Here is a 24,687-nt window from a genome sequence, read left to right on the forward strand (position 1 = left end):
ATTTTCAGCTTTAACCTTGTACATCGTTTTATTTTTGAACATTTTGTTACTTATAGACTACTCTTACATGTAGATAATCAGCAAACCTGAAAATACTACTTATAGCAGGTATTAAAATGTATTATTTCCTTGTGTATTACAACAAACTCTACCTGGCATACAATAAACTTCTGTAAATGTATTTAGGTTCACGTTTAGCATGCAACTAGTCTTGTTTGTTCGGAATTTCGCACAAAGCTACACGAGGACTATTTGCGTTAGCAGTCCCTAATTTACAGTGTAAAACTAGAGGGAAGGCAGCTAGTCATCACCAACTCTTTTACCAACGAATAGTGGGATTGAACGTCACATTGTAACGCACCCACGGCTGAAAGGACGAGCACCTTTGATGTGATGGGGATTCGAACCCGCGATCCTCGGATTACGAGTCGTGCAGCGTGCAACTGACTCTCTCCATAATAAAACAATGCATGATACGACAAGCATATGTACTAAGAGTTGGAAAATGCTATAAATATCACAACACACTTTTTGAAGCTTCGACATGTAACATACACAAACGGAGTTACAAAATATGTACATAATCAAACAGTGAAAACAAAAATTAACTATTTGTATGCACATACCAATGTGGTGTTTCAGGTGGTCAAGCTTTTGATTTTTAAAGTTCTAGTAATAATAATCGGGTCATCTATGAAGCTGCTCTGGAAATGGTAGATGTATTGAGTATCGTACCGAGCACTAACCAGATCTGCTTGAAGACAGGTCATTTTTTGTTCTCAAGTTTGTCTACCCTTTCTTTCAAGCAGGGTGTTTTCACTTATCCTACCACAACCCGAGTGTACTGCTTTTAGCTTTTTTTGAAAGAAACTTTTAGCCTGGGGAGTTGCAGATAGTGAATTGACTTTACAATATTATAAACATTAATTTAAAGCTTGGTATTTATGACTCTGCTACAAGTTATCATTATTTAATACATTGGATGGATTGTTTATGATTTTTTTTCCGGCATTAGTCCTACATCTGTAAGGTGCGATTCTCCTAGAAAACCTAGGTGGTCAGCTAATTTTTATAATCTTGGGTTATTAATTAGTGGTCCATTAGCAATCTATTATTTTAACTCCTCCTGACATCAAAGGCCTTGGGGACATACCCATTGAAGTTACTCCTCATTCCATTTTGAATACTTCCAGAGGAGTCATAGTTGAAAGATATTTAAGGACTGTCTCCGAATCGGAGATCCTCGCAAGTCTCACCAGCCAAGGTGTCACAGCAGTATGCCGAATCTTCACTCAAAAAGATGAAATTCTGGAACCAACAAATGTTCTAATACTAACATTTACTGTAACACGTCCTCCCACCACAATAAAAGTAGGATATTTGAATTGTAAGGTGCGACCTTATATTCTAAATCCTAGACGATGTTTCCATTGTCAACGATTTGGTCATTCAAAAGAATCTTGCCGTGGTTCCTCGACCTGTGCCCATTGTGGTGGTAAAGACCATAATACCACCAAATGCCAACTCGAACCACATTGCATAAACTATAATGGTACGCATCCTTCTTATTTTACCTCACACCCTAAATGGGTAGAAGAAAAAAAAAGTACAACGTCTCAAGAGAGTTAACAATCTTACTTACACAGAGGGTCGAAAAATATTATTACCTATTCCGCCCAGAGCTTATGCTGTTGTAACCCGTTCTACTACTACAGTAGGAGCCCAAACAGACCTTACCCTATCCCCTACACAATCTTCACCAATCTTAATGAAACACATCTCAAAATCAACACAGTTCACGAATCAGTGTCTCCTGTCATCTATGTCCTGACCGCACCTTCCAGTCATTGCCGAACTTCACCTTCTTCAAGTCAAGATGTTTCTATGGGGTCTCCCTCTCTTGATACCCCAAAAATTACACAAACCACTCGTCTGTGCCCTCAATCATTAGTACATGTACCGATAAATTCAGACCCGACCATTCGAGCTAGAGCAGGATCCATAGAGGGTGATAGACCCATATCTAATAAAAAAAACCGTGGTCGCAAGCAGGACTCTTTACCGTCTTTTACTCTGAAATAATTACACATGGCCACACTAATCCAATGGAACTGTCGAGATTTCCAATCAAATGTGACTGACATAAAAGATCTGATTGACTTTTATCACTGAATGTCTTTTCCTTGCAGGAAACATTTCTACAGCCTACAAATACAGTTACTATCTGACACTATTCATTATACTGGAACGACAGGCTATGTGTAAAATGGGGGAGTTGCATTGCTGGTTGATCAGCATGTGCCCACCTGGTCCCTATTGTTGATCACACCCTTGGAAGCTGTAGCCATCTGTCTCTCCTAGGGTTGTACCATCACTATTTGCTCTCTATACCTTACACCTGAAATGCATTATAATCAATCAGCCCTCGATACCCTCACTGAGCAACTGCCAACCCCCTTTTTAATTTTGGAGGATTTCAATGAGCATAATCCCATAATCTGGGGTGGCTCCCGTATTGATTTGAGAGGGCACGCCATAGGTCATATGCTCTTGAACCACAACCTGGCTCTTACACATATTTTCATGCACCTAGTTAGTCATTTACAGCTATAGACCTTTCTGTCTGTTCCCCTTCACTACTCGCTCACTTTTCCTGGGAGGTTGACATCAATCCACGAGGTAGTGATCATTTTCCCATCATCTTACGAGAGACTGGCCGTGATCAGTACCACCCGACCCATGTACCTCGGTGAAAAGTTGGCCTTCTTTCACTACTCTGTCGGAGCTTGATCCTGCCATCTTATGTAAATCATCCATAGATGATTGTATAGCAGCAGTAACCAACAGTATTATACAAGCTACTACTCGATGCATCCCTAAAACCTCAACACGTTCCCCATGGCATCCCTGCCCTTGGTGGAATTCTGCCTGTTCTACAACACGAAAAACTCAGAAACGTGCTTGGGATAAATTTCGAAGATACCCCATGCTCTCAAACTACATTGCATTTCAGCAAGCCTGTGCACATGCTCGGCAACTTAGATGTCAAAGCCAGAAGGAATCTTGGATTAAATACACCTTCAGCATTTTTTCAACCACCAGCACAAAAGTTATATAGGATAAGATCTGGAGGGTGAGTGGAAGATATACTTCTGTCCTTTCTCTATCTTAATATCTGATGGCCACGAAGTTGAAGATGCACAGAGCATTGCCAATACTCTTGGGGACTTCTCTCGTGTATCTAGCTCTTCAAACTTATCCTCTTCCTTTTTAGCCATTAAAACACAGACAGAGCATCTGTCTATTTCCTTTCCAACTGACCATTCCTATGACTACAATCGCCCTCTTACATGGATGGAACTCAAAGTTGCAATTCATCAGTTGGACCTGATAATATACATTGAGATGTTATACCACCTTTCCTAGAACTCTCTTACTATTCTTCTAACTGTCTTTATTCGGATATGGTAGGAAAATGTCTATCCTGATGCTTGGCAACAAGCTATCATGCACCCTTTTCTGAAACCTGAAAAGGATCCAAATGATTCCTTCGAATTACCATCCCATTGCTTTGACAAGTTGTCTCAGTAAGATCTTAGAGGATAATCAATGCCTGCCTAATTTGGTTTCTTGAATCAAACAACCTCCTCTCACCTACTCAGTGTGGGTTCCGAAGACAACGCTCTACAATAGACCACTTAATTCGCCTTGAAACATCAATCAGAGAAGCCTTTTTAAGGCGACAACATCTTGTTACTGTTTTTTTTATTTAGAAGAAAGCTTACGATACAATATGGAGACATGGCATCTTACGAGACCCTCACTCGTATGGATTGCGTGGCAACTTACCCATTTTCATCCAGCAATTCTTAATGAAGTGCAGATTCCAAGTCCATATGGGCTCAACACTTTCTCATTTTCTCCCACAGGAACTTGGAGTCCCTCAGGGCTGTATTCTGAGTGTCACTTTTCATTATAAAGATTAATGCCATCAGTGAACAGCTACCCCCTACAGTTAAAAATGGTCTTTTTTTGATGACTTTCACATCTCATGTCAGTCATCAAATATGAGGTTTATTGAATGGCAGCAACAAACTGCAATCAATCAGATACTGAAGTGGACCACGGCAAATGGTTTTAAACTTTCACTCTCTAAAACCATTTGTATACATTTCTGCCACAAACTGGGAATCCACCCAGATCCAGAACTCCGTCTTGATGGTGTTGCACTTTCTGTGTCCCTGAGGCAAAGTTTGATTGTAAATTAAATTTTATATTGCATATCAAGCAAATTCATATCAAATGTCTAAAAGCATTGAACATTCTCTGTGTCCTCTCTTCTACTTCTTGGGGAGCAGATTGATACTCCATGCTCAAAATTTATTGTGCCCTCGTCTGATCAAAACTTGACTATGAGTCTGTGGTTTATGGTTCTTCCAGAACCTCAGCACTGAAAATGTTGGATTCTGTCCATCACCAGGGGCTTCGGCTTTGCATTGGAGCCTTTTGTACTTTGCCTGTGCAAACTCTGTATGTGGAATCTCGTGAACCCCTCTATATATTCACCGTTTGCAACTGTCTCTAATGTATGCTTCCAAACTTCGATCCTTACCACAGCATCCTACCTGGAGTTGTTTTCCAACCACAATGGACCACACTTTTTAATAACAGAAAATCTGACATTGTTCCTTTTAGTCTCTGTATCCAGGCACAATTAGAATAATTGAATTTCTCCTTGAATAACAATGCAGTTTCTTCAAATCAGCCTATTCCACCATGGCAAATTATTGTCCCCAGCTGTAACCTATCTTTGAGTCATCTGAGGAAAGAAGATACACCCGATTGGAAATATCGCTTTCTTTGCTGAATATCTTTCATATGATCCTTCCATTCCTTTACATACAGATGGTTCCAAATTGGGTGACTCAGTGAGCTCTGCCATGGTTTGTGACAGTTTAATTGTGGCACACAGACTGCCCACTATAGTTTCTGTTTTCACTGCTGAATTGTATGCCATCTCTCTTGCCCTAAATCATATTGAACTAATGCACTATACAAATTGTACAATATATACACTCACTCAGCTGTCTATTGGCCCTGGAATCATTCCATGATAGTCACCACCCTCTTCTCATCAATATCGAAAACAAACTGGCCCATCTTTCTCTCTCATCTGTCTCCATCCAATTCTTTTGGATACCAGGTCATGTTGGTATTTGTGGGAATGAGCTGGCCGAAAGAGCAGCGAAGTCTGTCTGTTCTGGATCTATCATCCCAGTACCTATTCCATACATGGACTATGGTCCAGTTATCAAATCCAGACTGTACACCAGATGGCAGGCAACCTGGAATGAGCAACACAATAACAAGCTTTTTCAAATCAAACCTTCTCTAGGTCTTTGGCCCTCTTGCTTCTGTAAGGATCAAAGAGAGGAAGTTGTTTTGGCAAGGCTACGCATTGGTTACAGTTTTTTAACCCACCACTTCCTTTTATCTGGTATTGCTGCACCAATGTGTGGTCTATGTGGCACTCAGATCACAATCATCCACATTTTATTATCATGCCGTCGTTACAACCTAGAACGATGACTCTGTTTTAAAAATATTTCTAAGGAAGGTTTACCCTCGACTTTGGCCCACGTTATAGGTGATACTGCCCATCTCACTCATGTTTTTACATTTTTAAAAGCCATTGGTCTTTTGCACTTAATTTAAGGTTTTTTATTGGACTATATAGTGTTTTAACATGATTTATTTTACAGATTTCAATTTTTATTTTGACTTGAACCCAGGACTGGAAAGGCCAATTTCGGATGACTGATTGCAAATTCAATCTTAATGCTTCAGTCTTCCTGGCAGTTCCTAATTTTACATATTTTACTTTTTACCTTAATTGCCCTATACCTATACTGTACCACATCTTGTCTGGCACAGATAGACCTTGTAGCTTTGTGCCAATGAACACTGAATACCTACCTACCTATTATTTTAGGTATGTTTAAAGGGCACTCTACATGACTGAAATATAGCAACATGGCTTTCACTGACATGGTGATATTATTTAAGGCCATGAAAACTGTTGGGAGAGTTTTTATTGCATAGTCTGTAGTTGACTTGAATTTTCTAGACAAAGTTACCACTGTTCAATCTTGCACAAAATGCAGATTTTTGCATCATTCAACTTAAAACCAGAAACCTCAGATAATTAGTAAATAATCTTCATACAGAAACATGGCTAATTTTCTGTGAACTTTGGATATTTTCCAACTGTATCAAGATCCAGGCTTGTTAAGTCTACTCAATGATCCATTTAGGCACACCACAACAAAATATAAATAATAAGCAACCTTCTGCAACCAATTTAGTTTGTCAAAAAATCTCTTAAAATTATGTTGATGACATTGAAGAATTTCCTGCCATGATTTAAGGAACTTTTCTATCTCAGTGAGAACTTCTCATAAAACTTTATTTTAGATGTATTAAGGAACTAAAATATCTATCAAGGGAGTAATGAACTCATATCGAACAAAGAATGAAACTTAAAATGTTTTTCTGTATCTGGCCTCTTATACATGTTTATTTAAAAAGTATCATTAAAAACTAAAACAATCAGATTTATTATAAAAAATACACAGAAAGCTTATTAATATATAGAGGAAATAAAATGAAACTTGAAACTGTAATTGTTCAGTATAAATACCATTTTATGTATTTACATTTCACATTAAAAATAAATTGCTTGTATAAACAAATTCTATGTTACAAAGATACTAACAAATTAAGAAAACCAGTAAATCCAAGTATTTACTTGTATTTACAATATACTTACCAAAATTGCCCCAAACCTTAGTTAAAACATATTCATTTTGATGTAACTATGTATTAAAATTTTGAATGCCAAAATATATATTGAATTTGCAGCTTTAAAAGTAAACAAAATAAAAATCTTTAAAAAGATGCATCAATGCAGCTGTTGTTATAGTAACAATTTAACTTCTTTTTACTTGTTATTCCTACATTGGCTTTCTTGTACTCGTTAGATTGACACGCTACCGGTCGGAATATGTCTTGCCAACAAGCTCATGCAAAGTAATACTGCAGAATCTTACAAGTAATATCCAATTTCTTTCATGATGTCCTACAAAAAATGTCTTCTAAGCTACAGCCCAGAACAGTTGATTAAAGTGTCAGCTTGAACATGTAAAACATTTCGAACCATTTGAGAGAGTACATATCTTTCTTTCTACTTCATTTCTGAAAGGAAATATACTTCTCTAAAAGAAACATTTGGTGGATATGTCAATTTTAGGCAAAATATACTTTTACTACAGTTATAAAAGGTATTTATTAAATACCATACTACTGTGATATTTCAAAACAATTTTAAATCTCAGTATATGAAGAAGATGGAATGCTTTCTAGAATATTTTGATTATGAACTTTGATAAAAGTATTTGGTTTTCTATATGGAACTAAATTTGTCAAACACCTTATTTAACCAAAACAAAATATAAATAAGATAAGCAAATGGATGTTGTAGCTCTTCTAAATTAATATTAATTATTATTATTAATATTTATATTGGATGATATTTGTTAAGCTAAAAGTCAACTTTGATGACAAAGAACCCATTTTTAGTAAATGAAATTTGGAAATGGCTGGAAAGGGTATTGAAAGAAACTTTATTACGAATACCTGATGACAACAAAAGTTTATTGAGGTACAATAACATTGTACCTTTGTTACTTGTAAAGTTTCCTTCATTATCCATTAAGCCAGAAATCAATTCTCTTTTAATTTGTGTGTATATCTAAGTATTTGTTTTACTGTTAGTAGAACAATGTAACATTTAGCTCTGGAAAAATCTTACATAGTTGCTAAGTAACTATTAAGCTTTTGAAGTTTGCTTTAATAACACTGATTGATGCCAAATTACCAAGTATTTGTTTAATTCAGAAATTAATTCAAACATTCTCAAAAATAATAAAATCCACAGGTAATAACTTGTAAAACCACAAGTTAGAAATCAAAATTACAAAGTATAATTATTAATTATATTAATGTACAATATTATAAACTTTTTATGGAGGTGTTAAATGTATATTAAATACATAATGATGAGTTATGTTTGGAACCTTCCTCAGTTTCTGTGAGAGTTACTTTGGGTAATTTAGTATATTTTAGCAATTCACTATAATAACATCCATTAAAGAAACTTCATAATACTATATCTATTACATAATTCTGATGTCTTCATTAAAAACAAATAAATATCTAAATATTCTTAGCCACAAATTTTACATTCCATAAAATTTACCTTCTTGAAAAACCTGTTTCTGCACATTTTTTTAGCACAGAAATAGCCACTAATGTTTTGTATCTTTTTTATTTGGATGTGACACCTGTATTCATAAATTTCTTTTTTGTTCTAAACAGTTGTTTACTGGAAAAACTGGAGAATGTCAGATTCTCATAAACTACGTCAAAGAATAGCCAAGTGACCATACTGTAGAGCCCACACAGCCAGGGTTGGGATTGAGGACATGCAAGTTTATAAATGATACAAGAATACTGTATTCTTCAACACAATGGTTAACTTTATGGATTCATTAAATGAAATATCAGCTTAAAAATATAAGATTGGGAATATACAGGACATGCATTAGAGGCAACAGATTTCTTGTAGCTATTCAATTAAAGAACAAGTTATTAAAGGAAATTCATTTTACTTTTGTGTACATAAAACAAATAAAGCACATACAAAGCAAAATTATGTAACTATTAGCGAGTTTCATCAAATAATGATAATGTACAAGTATTTGACAAGACAATAATTACCAGAACAATTTGTTAAAGGATCAAATAAAAATCAGTCACTTTTGTTTAACTTCTGACCTACAAAGAAAGACTCCCAATGCATATTTACATCTGAAAAAAATAAAAGAAGTGTGTTATACTGTATGTTAATCATATCCATACATCACATAACAACATTTAAACACATTTAAGTCCTCACAATTTCATTGAAAAACTGTTGAGTGAATGGAATATGTAATAATACACAGGTCTAGCAATACTAAACAGAAATTTAATTAAAAATATATTTTCTATTAACAGCAATACAGAATTGAAAGATAATTTAAGTTACAATATTAAATGTAAAAATGCATAAATTTTATGGTAACGAGTTACAAAATAATCACTTTTTTTTAAAAAGCTTGCATGTTCCCAAAATACACAAGTGAAATACTGTGAAAAATAACGAGGGTGGTTATTCGTTAATCAGGCCTTGAAAAGTATCTGATAGCTTTGCCTTTTGAAAGTATCCTACTTATAACACCATGTTACAAAATTTTTACTTTTTCTTGTTCCTGGGCAGAAAGTGTTATTTCCCAATTGCTTATGCCTAAAGTAAATGGAAAAGATCTATTTTTCTTTTCAAACTTTGATTTTGTGACCTAGGAGCGTATAACGAAAACATGATGGGAGACTATATTTGGGGGCTGACAGGTGAAAGTGACTTACATTACAGTCGCAAATCTCGAAAAACTCCGAACTTCTAAACATTTTTGTATAACTTTAGTATAAATACATGTAAATCTTAATTCATATGTTGCTTTATTCAGACTTTAAGTAAATGAAAATGTGCAAATTTGTCCGTTTTTACATAGAAAATAAGTTAATTTCTAAATTTCATTATCCAGGCCACAAAAGCAAAGTTTGAAAGGAATAATGGCCATTTTCTGTACTTTTACAATATAAGCAATTAAGAAATAACACATACTATCCAGGAACAAAATTTTTGTTACATGGAATAATCTAAAAAAAAGTTTAGGTATAGTTATCAGTGTTGCTTTATTTTAAAGACATATTACGGGATAGTTCTAATTTTACATTTATCAGGTTCCATGTATGAAGAAATAAAAATGTAAGTAGAGAGAGCTTGGTATTAACCTGTTCACTAGAGGATACTTCATGTACACCTTTTATACTATATTTAACAGTCATATTATTCATTTGTGACTAATGACTGACACCATTATTTTACATTAAAACAGTAAAAGGATTAAGTGTCTAGTGTAAAACACAGCTTTGTATGCATTCCTTTTACAAAAATAAAAATGTTATGAATGACACTTTGATGCTGTAGCAATGTGTTCGAGTCCTTTTACATTATATGTACATTTGTAAAACATTAAAGTTCATTTTTTACATGTCTTACACACAAACATATGGAAATGAAAAAATCTATTTGAATGAACTTTTAACCAAATGAATGAAGATATGATTATTGTCCAAGTTAGGTCAATTTTACTCAAGTTCAAATTTGAATATTTTCCTTACAAATTTAACTGAATTAACCACTTGCATATAGAACTTGTCAATTCGATCAAACATTTAGTGCACACGTCCAGGTTTCAAAGAAAAATAAAATTTATTTAAACAACTTTGTTATCATTGTACATCCATAAACTTGGCACCAAAAGACAGTTTATAATCTTAATTTAAAAACAAATAAAAAATTCTAACTGTCACGTCTGTCCTCTGATCTTTTCCCTCTAGGTTTCATAATTTTGATAATACAATTTCCATACTATCTTACCAATCAAAAACACAAAGTACCTATACTGACAAAGAATAATATAAAAGACTCTTTAGTGTAGGTAGTATTAATTAACTAGTTTGTGACTTAATATTTCCTGATTGTTTAGTTTTTTAAATAATAAATGAGTTAGAAACAGATGGTTATTGGAAGTTATATTTATAATTCATTGAAATTGATGATACTGAACATTGTGTATAATTTACAGATGTTGAGGATAGAGAGATCTGTAGAAGACAAGCAGATGATTAAGTAATAAATATATAAATAGTGCGAGATAAGCAGGAACAACAAATAGACAGAGCAGATGAGAATGTCATGGGAGGCTGAAATTTGGCTATGGAAAAGTAAATGTAAAGTTAAGTACCATAGGAGTGAAAGGCCTAATAGTTGAAGTAGGCCTAACAATTAATATGTTAAGTAAAACTAACAGTTTTAAAAGATATAGGAAGTGTAGTTTATTTCTTCAAAATGAGTTCTAAATTAATTGAGCCAGCCTGAGTGCACTTTGAAAAAAGGAACAGATGATTACTAGAATGTAAACATCTGCAGTAAGTCATACAAAAATTGTAAGTGAATTATACAGAGAATACTAGTGTAGTAGAAATAGAGAGAGAAAGTTTGGCTTGTCAAGTGAAATTCTAAATAAATTGAATAGGCCTAAATGGACAACAACTATGTATTGTGCTTATGATATGCCTATAATATATTTAATGTAAAGAATTTGTTGTATGTATTTTTCACCAGTTCAAACATACAAATATGATTTTGAAAATAAGCACAGTGCAAGCTGTTCATTTAGAATTTATCACTAACAAGTCACAGACACCTACTACAGAAGAATGGTTTGTTTAAATCTGGCATTTTAAGAAACAGTGAACTTCCCAACATGTTCTTTAAGTTCTGGAATGCCACCTGGTATGGACCTTTCCATTTCACCTTGTTGTGTAAGTATTTCTTGGTCAGAAAAGTCAATGGTGCAGTAATTTCAGCATAATTTGGAATAAATTTCCTGAACAGTTTGACATGGGTTTCTTTCCACTAATATTCTCAGTTGGCCGATTCCAACAGCAAAGGATGCCCTTTGCCATCCTTATCTTCAAAGACTCACATCTCCATTATGACACTTTTGGAACTAATGATGTACTATATGTTTGAAGGTGGTTCCTTCACCCCATTCTTGGTTGATCTTGTGAGCTGTTTGTCATGCATTATGACCAACTTTGATTTCATGCAAAAAAATTATATGCCACTTTTTTTTCCTATCATTAATTATAAGGGTTTGAATTATTGGAAATATAGTTCTAGAAAAGAATAAAAACACTAATGAATAGAAGAAAAATTTAATTTTTTAATGGTATATATGAAGTTGTAAAAAAAGACAGACTTTTTTCCCTATAAATGACTCAAATTTTGATATAAAAATCTGCCATTACTTTTCAAACAGCCTAATAGTTAAATGTGTACACAACACATTTTTTACATTAGAGATCATAAACGTACCATAAACACAATTGAAAAAGACCATTTAGGCCTATTCAATTGTTTAGAATTTCAGTTGACAAACTACCCCTCTCTCTTTCTATCACACAAGTATTCCGTGTATAATTCACTTATAATTATAACGAGTTATCACAGTCTTCCAGTAATTGTATGATTTTTTTTTTCAAAATATCCTCTATTCCTTTTGTCAAAGTGTACCCAGACTGGTTCAATCACTTTAGAAGTCACTTTGACAGAATGAACTATATCTCTTTTAAAACTGTCTGTTTTCCTTTAAGAAATTAACTGTTAGGCTGATATTAATCATTAGGCCTTTACCTCCTTGACTCCTACAGCAGTCAACATTACATTTAACTTTCCTTTGGTAAACTTCTTCCCATGAATTTACTTTCTTGTCTCCCATCTGTTCCTACTCATCTCACACTATTTATTTATTTGTTATTTAATCATCTGCTTGCTTTCTATTAATCTCTCTATCATCACCATCAATGAATTTCATGTGATGTTTGGTTGCCTCAACAAATTAATGAATTATAAACACAACTTCCAATAATCATCTGGTTTTAACTCTAATTATAAAAAAAATCCTAAACAATTAGGAAATATTCACTCACAAACTAATTAGTTAATACCACCTACACTAATCAATATTTTATATCTAACACTGAGATATAAGTAACTTTGTAAAATGCACTATGGAATCTCCTCCCATCTCTTTGTGCATTTTAAGCCAATTATTCACTCAAGCCTAATTGTTTGTTTAGTTTGGGCAATCAAAGACCATAGATTGGGAGGAAAAGCTTGATGGACATTGAATAAAATTGTTTCTAGGAACAGTAATGGAATTTATTTAACCTATTTACAGCTTTGTCAGTTCAGTTTTTTTAGCAATATTTGTCAACCTGATGCATTCACTACAGGGAATCAAACACCAGATTTTAGCACTGAAAGTCCAAAAATTTACTGTTGTTCCACCATGGTGAATCTTTGTTAGTAAACCAGATAAATTAGTTTTAGGGCATTCTACCTTGTGTCCGATATATTTTTTGTGTTCTAAGTTGCATATTTGAAACTTACATTTATCATTTTGTGGATAACCAACATAGTTAGAAAAAACAAGTAGGGTTAATGAAGCTTAGCATCTAAGTACAATTGGTCTCAAGATGAAATAACTGCTAAACATTTAGTTTTAGGTATATTTTTTATGTATTGCTATGCATCTTTTAACAAAAACGAGAAACTGTAAAAATTATAAAACTTTTGTTAGATAAATAAATTTAGGTGAAAATATACAAATAAAAAACATTTCAAGATGTCAGTTGGATGGCATGTACATCACATAACTATAACCTACACAAATGTAACCTGTTCATTTGTTTACCTATGCTCTACCACTGTGATTTATTACTTTTTACACACAATTTGCATTCAAAATATAGAACAATAAAATTTAAAACAAGGCAACATTAAAGTGTAAAAATAATTGTAATTGTTATTACATTCTGAAATCATTGTATAACAACAATAAAACAATATTATTAACTTTATTTTGTTTTCAACCTTTGAATTCACTGTATGTTGACGATTTCAGTACGTTAGTGTCAGGTATGAGAAAATAAAAGGAAGTATAATAAAGTCTTACCTAAACAAACTTGATTTTTATTTGGATGTTCCAAAGGTTATGTATATGACTATGAAAACTAAAACAACTATTTTTATTCTTGGTAAGAAAATTCCTTTTATACTCAAACTAACTCAGTAGAGTCTTCATAAGTTGATGGACAAATCTTTAGAACAAATACTTTATTAAAAAATTTAATGTTTTGTGTACAACAGATTTGTAAAATTTACTAACATCTTGCCATGTGTCCTCAAGATACCCTAGGTACATTCATATGTGTAGTTTTGTGATTAAATGACAGTTAAAAATTTGGTAAAAATGACACACCCTGTAAAAGAGGGTTAATGTATCATATTCAATTAATCGCTTATTCTCGTACGAGACTTGGCTAGATGGAATAATCAAAAGTAACAATGATCAGAAACGTTGATTTTGAATAATTATTTCACGACACTAAATTTATTCAATCAATCATCTTACCCGACACTAACCAATGTAATTGATGCTCACAGATAATGAATTACAGAAGATTGAAATGCTGTTCTCAATTAATTTTAATAAAAGTTTTAATACCCATACCAGCTGTCTTGAGATACATTTTTATTTGTCCAACCTTATGAACCATTTTTCTACATATGTTACTCACCTGCCATTTTAAGATAATTTTTCTCAAGTCGCTCCATGTCCTGAAACAAAATGAGTTTTCCTTAAATATACTAAAGATGTATAGTGTTTTACACTTTCACTACTGTGAGAAAAATTATATGACTAATAGTAAAATAAGGTTCATTATATATAAATAATAACATTCATTATGTTTAAAATATTTTCTAAACCATATATGCCAGGGTCATAGGAAGTAATAAGACTACAGCTGACACTTTGTCATGGTAAGTATAGCTAAAACACAGGTATCAAAAGTTGCTTCTTTTAATTCAATACATTATTAGAGTATTAGATTTTCAAACGTTTTCTAGGCAAGCCCCAAAGATTCCCCCACTAATCCACTGGGAGACATCAATGTAGAAAATGTATGCTTATATATCACATTCTCATTGGATAAGTAAAGAGAGAGAATCAAAACTATTACCAATGTAACTGTGATGTAATAACCAAAGCCAGAGTTTTCTCTACTGTATATGTAGTTTCTATAAATTCTGTTTCTTCCTCTAATCTTTGAGTAATGCCAATATTTCAAATGGTTTAAATATTCACACAGTTATCATAAGTTATTATGGTTTTATCAACGAACTAAATGTTATGGAAACGTTATTCATGTTGAAAAGTTCAACTATCGGCAGCTATTGTAGTTTCAGTAATCGTGCCGAAAAGAATTATTTATTCTTTGGTAAATTGTTTAGACAGAGTATTCATGAAGAAACTTTGTAGAATGGACAGAAACTGCCTGTTGTGGAGACAAGTGTAGAGGATGATGTTTCAAAAGTCTTCCGCCTTTCATCTTCAGGTCAGTGTGTGTGTGTGTGTGTGTGTGTGTGTGTGTGTGTGTGTGTGTGTAGGTGTTGTCGGTTTTTTATAGCACCATCCATTCTATAAAATTTCATCAAGAATTACCTATGCATTTTCTTTTTTATTATTATATATTTCTACAATTTAATATCTATACCAAAAGAATGTTAAAAAGTTATATTTGTTTACTAAAAATGAAATCTTTACAGGTTAATTCTGCTTCCACACATTCATCATGTTCTTTATCTTGGTTGAATGTTATAAATAAGTGTGCACACGAGTTATAATCACTAATTATGGCTGTGGTCATGATCGAAAAATATTTCAAAACCTTTAGACAAAGTTGTCAAGCAAAATATATTGGTAGTATCAGTGTCATAAAACTATAAAAAAAACTTATAAATATATTGTGGTTTAAATGTAAGAATCAACAGCCAAATTAGAAAAAAATATGTAAAAAAAAAACTGCAATCCACTTGTTTTAATATCAATTTTTATAGGCCTGTTAGGTATAACTATATCATACATAAAGTAAACCAGAGTTGTGTATGTAGCAAACACGATATTTAAGTTACTTGTATAATAAATTTACCTTTCGTATACAAACCACTGCATCCAGAAAACACTGAAGAGCTGTACGTACAGTTTGCAAAGCAACCAATTCATCTTCACTCTGTCAGTGAAAATAAAAAAGCATATGGATACAAATCTCTAATGTTAATTATAAGAATCGTTTATAGAGGATCATTAAATCTATTAAAATTATTTGTTTTAGTCACACTACTTGATACTGTGATAAAATAATAGTGCAGCATACACCCCCTGATTTTTTGTTTGTTATTTGATGCACTCTTACATTTAAAATAAAAATTACTTGTTTTGGTAATATAAATAAGAACAATTATAAATAATCACAAAATAACACAAGATTCAAAAGTTACATTCTTTACAAACCTATTACCTTTACAAGTTGAAAAGCAATGGAAAATCTACTGATAGGTTAATTGAACATTTTAAATAAGATATTACTTTTATACTGAATTCAATCTATAATTCTTCAGACTGTGCAGTTGTTAAGTATTAGGGACTCTTTCTCTTCTGCTTGTTCTATTCTCAATACTTCATATTTCTCTCTTTCCAATTCATAAATACTATGTTTATTTAGCAAGAGAGAAAAAAACAAACCTCAAGTTCAGTTGAAAGCAGAATTTACAGTGTTTGGATAAAAAAGAAAAATCATATGGATAAAACTTTTTAACATTCAGCTTTATTGTTTTACAATATTCATTGGTCTTCAACTTACACTACCTTGAAATAATTACAAAAACATAAAATAACACTAATTAATGGACACTGTTCAGTAGTGTTTTTTACACTGTAGTAAATACTTGTGATATGTAAACTGTTATAAGACTGTGAATTCCATATTTGGAATATGTAGCTATATTTAGTCTTGGATGAAATACTCAGAGATGAGTAACTGAGGTTCGTCACAGAGTTGTAGCCCAGGCGACAGGAGTTTCCATTGTTAGTATACTAACAGCAAACAATAACAGAACAAAAGTTGAAAGTTACATAACAACATTGACATTTTAACAGATGTTAAAAAAAAGATAATGTTAAAGTTTTACCATTGTGTGAAGTACAATATTATGTACTTCACAAAAAATAAAAAGAGGAAAATGACTTTTAATTTCAGTTTTAATATAATACTTGACTTAGTGGGCCAAAGGCTTATAAATAATAGAATATTTACAATTTGTTAAGAGTTTATGTAAATTGTTGGGAAACTTCACACACAATGTTTCATCAGGTATACCTGCATCATCAAATGTCAGTACCATTGATGAAAATTATTTTGCTACTGCTAATGCTAGACATAGAAAGTGTACTGTTTAAGTGCAACCTTATAACTCTTATTAATGTTAAGTGTGGTAAGTTGAAATTCTTAATTTTGTTAATAACAGAAGAGCAGAGTTTAGAAACAGCCTTTCAACAAAAATCATGTTCAATATTTTATTGTTTTAAACACATTCGTTAAATTTAACCTACATTAACTTATGCTATATGTTTGTGAACTCTTCTCACAATTGTGAAGTTTATAGGACCAAATTTGGAAAATGGACTAGTGCTGGCCTTGGGACGTCCTTATCTATATACAGCAGAGTTTGGTTTGTTTGGAATTAAGTACAACATTACACAATGCGCTATCTGTGCTCTGCAAACCACGGGCATCGAAACCCAGTTTTTGAAAGTCCACAGATATATTGCAGTGCCAGTGGAAGCCCTATATGACATGAAGTCCTATTAAAGAGCCATAAAGTGGGGCTGTGTTATGCCCAGAAGGTCATCAAGTGATGATGTGGTCCAGGAGTAGGTTTTCAGGATGACTAAAGAGTAAACCCAAATCTGGAATTAATTTATTTTATTCATGTTTTGTTGTTTCTTAAGCTAGGGCATACTTACGAAGTCGGTTTCTAGCTTTTCCTGATCGGTTACGCTTGAAACGGAACTTGAAGCCGAAGTTTCATCAACTGACATTTTCAATTTAAGTACAAAGTAATGTAATAACACAACAGATATATTATGTACGTTTTCCTAAATAAAATTAAATCAATCTACTGATTCCTGCATAAAAAATGTTTGATTCTGTATCTTATATATCGCGCCTTAAAAGATTCATAGAGGGCAATGTTTCAGAAATTTACAGTAATTATTCTGTGGTATCACAATTTAAATTCAATTCATGTATTTTAACTATAGTTTGAATACGTAGTTTTTATATATATTTTATACAGTCCATTAGTTAAATTAACCATTTTATCACTTGATATAAATTCTTTTTGTAGGTAATATTTTGTGTGTGCTATAGCATAATGAAATAAAATAATTTAAAAATCTCAGTGAAATATATTATTTGAATGTCACAAAGTTAGCAAGAAACATTCCGTTAATACACAATGAATAAAATTCCCTCTACTTTGAAATTTAGTCTTCGCAAGCTTTTGACTTCCTTACTATAGGGCCCGGCATGGCCAGGTGGTCGAGGCACTCGACTCGTAATCTGAGGGTCGAGAATTCGAATCCCCATAACTCTAAACATGCTCGCCCTGTGGGGGCGTTAAAATGTACGATCAATCCCACTATTCGTTGGTAAAAGAGTAGCTCAAGAATTGGACGAATGGTGGTGATGACTAGTTGCCTTTCCTCTGGTTTTACATTGCAAAATTAGGGACGGCTAGCGCAGATAGCTCTCGTGTAGTTTTGCGCGAAATTAAAAACAAACCAAACCCTACTATAGCCATAGGTCTGACCTGGCTTAGATAGCAAACTGTAGGTCTCGGGATCGAACTTTGTCGCCGAACATATTTACCCTTTCAGCCTTAAGGCGTTATAACGTGTCAGCTAATCTTACTATGTTTTGGTAAAGAGGAATCGAAGAACTGGTGGTAGTTGATACTGAGTAACCGCCTTCCTTCATATATATCACTTTCAAAATTAGGAATTATTAGCCCATATAGTGTTCAAATAGCTTTGTGTAAAATTCAATAAAAACAAATAGGCTTGCATTTCGCGCAAAGCTACACGAGAGCTATCTGCACTAGCCGTCCCAACTTTGCAGTGTAAGACTAGAGGGAAGGCAGCTAATCATCACTACCCATCGCCAACTCTTGCACTACTCTTTAATAATGAATAGTAGGATTGACCGTCACACTATAACGCCCCCATGGCTGAAAGGGTGAGCATGTTTGGTGTGACGGGGACCCTCAGATAACGAGTCGAGTGCCTTAACCACCTGGCCACCAAGTCGAGTGTCTTAACCCAAAAAAACAAATAAACAAAATCTACAGCCATTGTTAGTACAAACTAAATGTTGTAATCCTGATTATTTTTACCTGTATTTCGTGACTTTAGCTACTTATATTTTATCTATTTATTTAGCACAGCAGTATATCTGCAGATTCACACCTCTAAAAACCAGGTTTCACTATCCGTGGTGGGTAGAGCACAGATAGCTCATTGTCTAGCTTTGTGTTTGCTTCTAAACTAATATTTTAACCAAAAGTAATTAAACTATATGCGTTGGTTGTTGAATTTAAATAAAAAAAAAGATTGATAGAAGAATAAGCGTTTGCAAGGATAATTATTTTATTAAACGTGTTTTATACTTTATGTATGCTTGAATTAGATTCATTTTATATAATGCATATTACTGGTCACCATCAACCATAAAAAAAATAATTCAATATCCAAAGAGTTTAATCAAGTTCAATCCAAATATCACATTGATTAAAATTATATTTAAATTTGGGAATATCAACAAAGGTACAGAGCATAACAGATGATTTTTATGTTGTTCGTATCAAATAAAGAACATAAAATAAATACAATCAGTGAATTACTATATAGAATTGTGTGAACATTAAGAGACATAAACTGTAGTCTCTTGTGACTGTGCTCCTCGGAACGAAACTTTGAAAATTTCACATCCTAAAAAAGTGATAAAAGTGTGCTATTCTTTGACAGTTTGATTTCCTCTCAAGTATCAGATAGGTTTGTTTAATAACTGGAGAATCAAACAGAAACTTTTAAGAGTAACATGAATTTGCAAGCTTGACGGATTTTTAAGCAATTGGAAATTACTAAAATGTTCACGTATGTTGTTAAATGTTAGATAAACTTTACAATTTTCATTACAGCACAACAACAACAACAAAGATAGTCTGTGTATTTCCGTAAATGAATGGACGATTGTTTGTATTTGATCAGTGATTTGTTCAACACTTTTCTTCTCTTGAGATGAAACTTCGTTGAACAATTCATATTGATAAGGCCAGGCATGGTCAGGTGGTTAAGGTACTCGACTCGCAATCCGAGGCACGCGGGTTCAAATCCCCGTCACACCAAACATGCTCTCCCTTCTAGCCGTGGGGGCGTTATAATGTGACGGCCAATCCCTCTATTCTTTGGTAAAAGAGTAGCTCAAGATTTGGCGGTGGGTGGTGATGACTAGCTACCTTCACTCTAGTCTTACACTGCTAAATTAGGAACGGCTAGCGCAGATAGCCTTCATGTAGCTGTGCGCGAAACTCAAAATAAACCAAACAAACCAATCTCCTTTCCCTGCATATGCTGGGCACTAATTACAGTGAATAGGCTAATCTGTTTAAATTAGGGGAAGCACTTTCTTCTCCAACACAAATCGAAAGTTAATACTAATCTGGAGATGTCGTAGTTAGCTCAGCCAGTAAAAGAATAAAGCCACTTCTTATTTTGCCCTCCCAACGTTACGTCTGCGGATTTACAACGCTATAAACCGTGTTTTGATACCTGTGGTGGGCGAAGCACAAATAATCCTTTGTGTAGTTTTGGGCTTACGTACAGACAAAAAAGGTTTTGTTTCATTTTGCCTTTAAAGCTATATTTCCGGTGTGATTACAGTAAGTCTACGGATTTACAATATTAAAATTCAGAGCTCGATTCCCCGCGGTGAACATAGCAGCAGATAGCCAAGTGCGACATTGCTTTAAGATCACCAAACCAAAACCTTTAAAGATAGGTCTAAGTTGGTGGTGTTATTCAGTAATGAATATACATTGCTTGCCAAAATAATAAGGCCAATGAACATAAAGAAAAAATATGCATTTTGCGTTGTTATACTCAACTAATTATTTGAGTAGAGCTTCGAAAAATGTGAATGAGAAAAGGGAAAAGGTCATTATGGATTGCAGCGTTGTCCTGCTAAAAGGTCCAGTCATTTCCACACAAGCGAGGGTCTTCAGTCAATAAGGATGCTCTCTCCAACATGCCAATGTAGCCAGCTGCTGTTTGACGCCCTGTATAACCTGAAGCTCCATCGTTCCATGGAAGGAGAAAGCACCCCAGATCATGATGGAACCTCCTCTACTGTGTCGTGTAGAAAATGTCTCCAGTGTGATATCCTTATCATGCCAGTAATGTTGGAAGCCATCTATACCATCCAGGTTAAATTTTTTCTCATCAGAGAACAAAACCTTCTTCCACCTTTCTACGTTCCATGTTTGGTGCTTCTCAGCAAAGTTTAACTGAGCTGTTTCATGGTGTGGAAGGAAACGTGGCCTTTGAAGACGTTTACGGTTTTTAAAGCCTTTCTCTTGTAGATGCCGTCTTATTGTTCTTGAGCTGCATTCTGCGTCCGTAAGAGCCTTAATCTGGTTCGACGATCGGCTGGTGTCTTGCAGGACAACCCGTCGAATCCTCCTGCTCAACGCCGGCAAAAGATTATTGGGCCGACCACTTAAAGTTCTCGTTCTGTATCCCTCAGGGTCTCTTAAGAAATTTGCAACAGCAGTTTTACTACGCCCATTCTCGGCACGTTGAGAGAGACCTTGCTTTTGCAGCTCGACAGTTCTGCCACGTTCAAACTCTGTCAACTTTTTAGCCTTTGCCATATTTTTACCCAATGTAACATAGGAAATGTCAGTGAGAAATGCTGACAATGCTAATTTCGTTCCGTATTTACCGATTAACGCTTTGTGTCAGTATGGTCTTAAACTTTTGACTAGCTGGTATTTAGGCTAATTCCATAATGTTCATATTTTTCCTATTAAATGCTAAAAAGTTTTTTATTTTTATTTTCCCTTTTCTTATTTTCGTCTTTCTAAGCTCTACTCAAATAAGTGGTTGAGTCTAACAACGCAAAATGCATATTCTTTCGTTATGTTCATTGGCCTTAAGATTTTGGCCAGCAGTGTATTTATTAAGCCTTTTCTTGAACTCACTTAAATTTACTGCCTGTACAACATCGAAAAGCCAACCATTCTGTTAGAAAAAGGCCCGGCATGGCCAGGTGGGTTAAGGCGTGCGACTCGTAATCTGAGGGACGCGGGTTCGCATCCATGTCGCACCAAACATACTCGCCTTTTCAGCCGTGGGGCATTATAATATGACGGTCAATCGCACTATTCGTTGGTAAAAGAGTAGCCCAAGTGTTGGCGGTGGGTGGTGATGACTAGCTACATCTTCCCTCTAGTCTTACACTGCTAAATTAGGGACGGCTAGCGCAGATAGCCCTCGAGTAGCTTTGCGCGAAATTAAAAAAAAAAAAAGAAAAACAAACAAACTGTTAGAAAAATGAAACTTTCTTTCTCAGCTGAAGATGATTCCTACTTTGCCAAAACTTATATTTATGTTTCCTAGTACTACTATTCTTATTGTTAAATATAAGAAGAGATGGTACATCAACATTACCAATTCCATTTATAATCTTAAACATTTTAAGATTAGATCCCTTTAATTCTTCTTTTTAAATATGAGATATATCAGCCTCTACCTTCATCCCAGGAATTATTCTAGTAACCCGTATATGAACCATTTCTAACAATTCAATGTCTTTCCTAAGGTAAGGAGCCAAAGTATGAACACAATACTCCAAATGTAGCCTAACTAGGGATATGTGCAATGAAATTTTAACCTTTATAGACTTTTAATCAATATATCTGTAGATAGAGCTTAAACTCCTATTTGTCCTATCATTAGCAACAGCACATTGTTGGGATGGCTTTAGAAACTGATTTTTCACTTCTTTACTTTGTAACACTTTTACTGTAACGTATTTATTAATATACACACATATATATTTAAGGTCAATGCTTATTTCAGTTAAATACATATTTAGAAATATGTATAACTTATACTGTTTAAGTGTATTGCGAAATTCTCTCCTATTCATTACATTTATAGAAGAGTCTCGAGCGTAAGAATCAGCAATGTACTATGTACGTATGTAAAAATACTTGTAATTGCCAGTATTGTTGTCAATTGAACTTTTCAGAATCTCGCCTAAAGTTTATAAATCCACCAAGAGACAGTTCTACAATATATTATTGGTTTGCTGCAGCTAGAACATTATAAACCTTGGAAGCTATAATTGTGATAAACGTTATTAATCGGGAAACTACAGATACTTGATCAGAAATTTTTATATATGTTTCAAAACTTATAAACCGTTTAACTTCAGATAATTTTACTTCGAATGCTAGTATTTCTATGAGGACATTAGATATTTTTGTCGGTGAAAAGTCAACTTGTAAACGGAGAGAGACCAGTCAAGAATATACTACCTGTTAAGTGAACTGTACTGATATCAACTCAAAATTAATTTGCTCATTGTGAACCGTTGATAAAATATTCAGTTACAGGCTAGATAGAAGACTTAATACTGTTTGTAAGTTTGCAAAACTTTTGTATGTAGATCATTATTTGTAATAACCGTTCTTATAAATTGTATTGTTGTTTGCGTATTAAATATATTTGTGTTAAGAAAAGATAATTATTGTATGAATATTGCTGGCAAATATCATAAATTTGATAAATATCGACATTGAATTAACGTCTAAGTTAAATTTAACATTTTCGGATATTAGAAATCGTAAAACTTAACATAATTAATCGGACATTTGTCCGGGATAAATTATAATACGTAACACCTACCATTAGCAACAACACGTTGCTTCGATGGCTTTAGAGACTTATCGATCATTACACTAAGAACTATTTCTTTGATAACACTGTTAAAGTTATTCCCATCCTTAGTATACTTATAAATCAAATTATGATAACCCACGTGCATTAACTTGCATTTATTATAATTTAAACCCATGTGCCATTTATTTAACTAACTCACTAAATCTTTCTGTAAATTAACAGCATCCTCTTTATAGTCAGCAAGACCTAAGATCTTAATATCATCAGCAAATGTAAGTAATTTATTGACCATTCCATCATATGTGTCACTGATGTAAATAACAAAAAAACAAAGGTCCTAAGACATTAATCCAGTTTTACCAAACTCCATTTGAAGAATCCTCTGCTTTCTTCCATCTACCCTCTTTTTATCCAATTTAATAATTTTTATAAACTTTTCATGTGGTACCTTACTAAATATTTTCTCAAAATCCAGTTACACCAAATCTACACCCTTACTGTCATTTACATAAGCAGTAACCTTTTCAAAGAATGTAGGAAGATCTACAAGACAAGATTTTTCTCTCAGTGTAACCATACTGACCATCCAATAAAATTCTAAACTTTGTTAAATGACTTTACAAAGCATCTTTCATCAAATTTCCAAACGTTTTCCCACATTGATGAAAGACTAATGGGTCTATAGTTACTGGGACAAATTTAATCACCTCCTTAGAAAAGAGGAGTTACATTAGTTATTTTCCAATCCTCTGGTACCTGCCCACTCTTCAAGTATTGACAAAAATAGTAGTAAGTAGCTCATATATCCAATTTTTAACCCTCTTTAAAACTCTTGAAGAAATATTACCTGCCCCAGGTGCTTATCGTTTTTTAGATATCCCAGTTTTTTATCAACCATCTCAGAATTAATGTAGTCATCTTGTTTGATCTCACTTCCACTTATCAACTGTTCAAATTGTGAGATACTGATTAAATCTTCGTAAGTAAAAAAAAAAACCCCGAAAAAAACCAAAAATTAGTAACGCAG

At 33.6% G+C, this 24,687-nt stretch overlaps 1 long non-coding RNA gene across 2 annotated transcripts; it reads right to left on the reverse strand.

Annotated features, from left to right (window-relative positions):
* Positions 1-6,547: 6,547 nt before the first annotated feature.
* Positions 6,548-17,900, reverse strand: LOC143239463 (uncharacterized). 2 transcript variants are annotated; one of them, XR_013021194.1, is made up of 5 exons: positions 17,661-17,900; positions 15,787-15,867; positions 14,374-14,413; positions 8,839-8,928; positions 6,548-7,254 (listed from the first exon to the last, which is right to left on the reverse strand). It is a non-coding gene; the product is annotated as an uncharacterized LOC143239463 (long non-coding RNA). The 2 variants fall into 2 exon arrangements; XR_013021192.1 differs by having other exon boundaries at positions 6,548-8,928; positions 17,661-17,899.
* Between the last annotated feature and the right edge of the window lie 6,787 nt (positions 17,901-24,687).

Source organism: Tachypleus tridentatus, chromosome 2 (assembly GCF_004210375.1).
Source record: "Tachypleus tridentatus isolate NWPU-2018 chromosome 2, ASM421037v1, whole genome shotgun sequence".
NCBI lineage: Eukaryota > Metazoa > Arthropoda > Merostomata > Xiphosura > Limulidae > Tachypleus > Tachypleus tridentatus.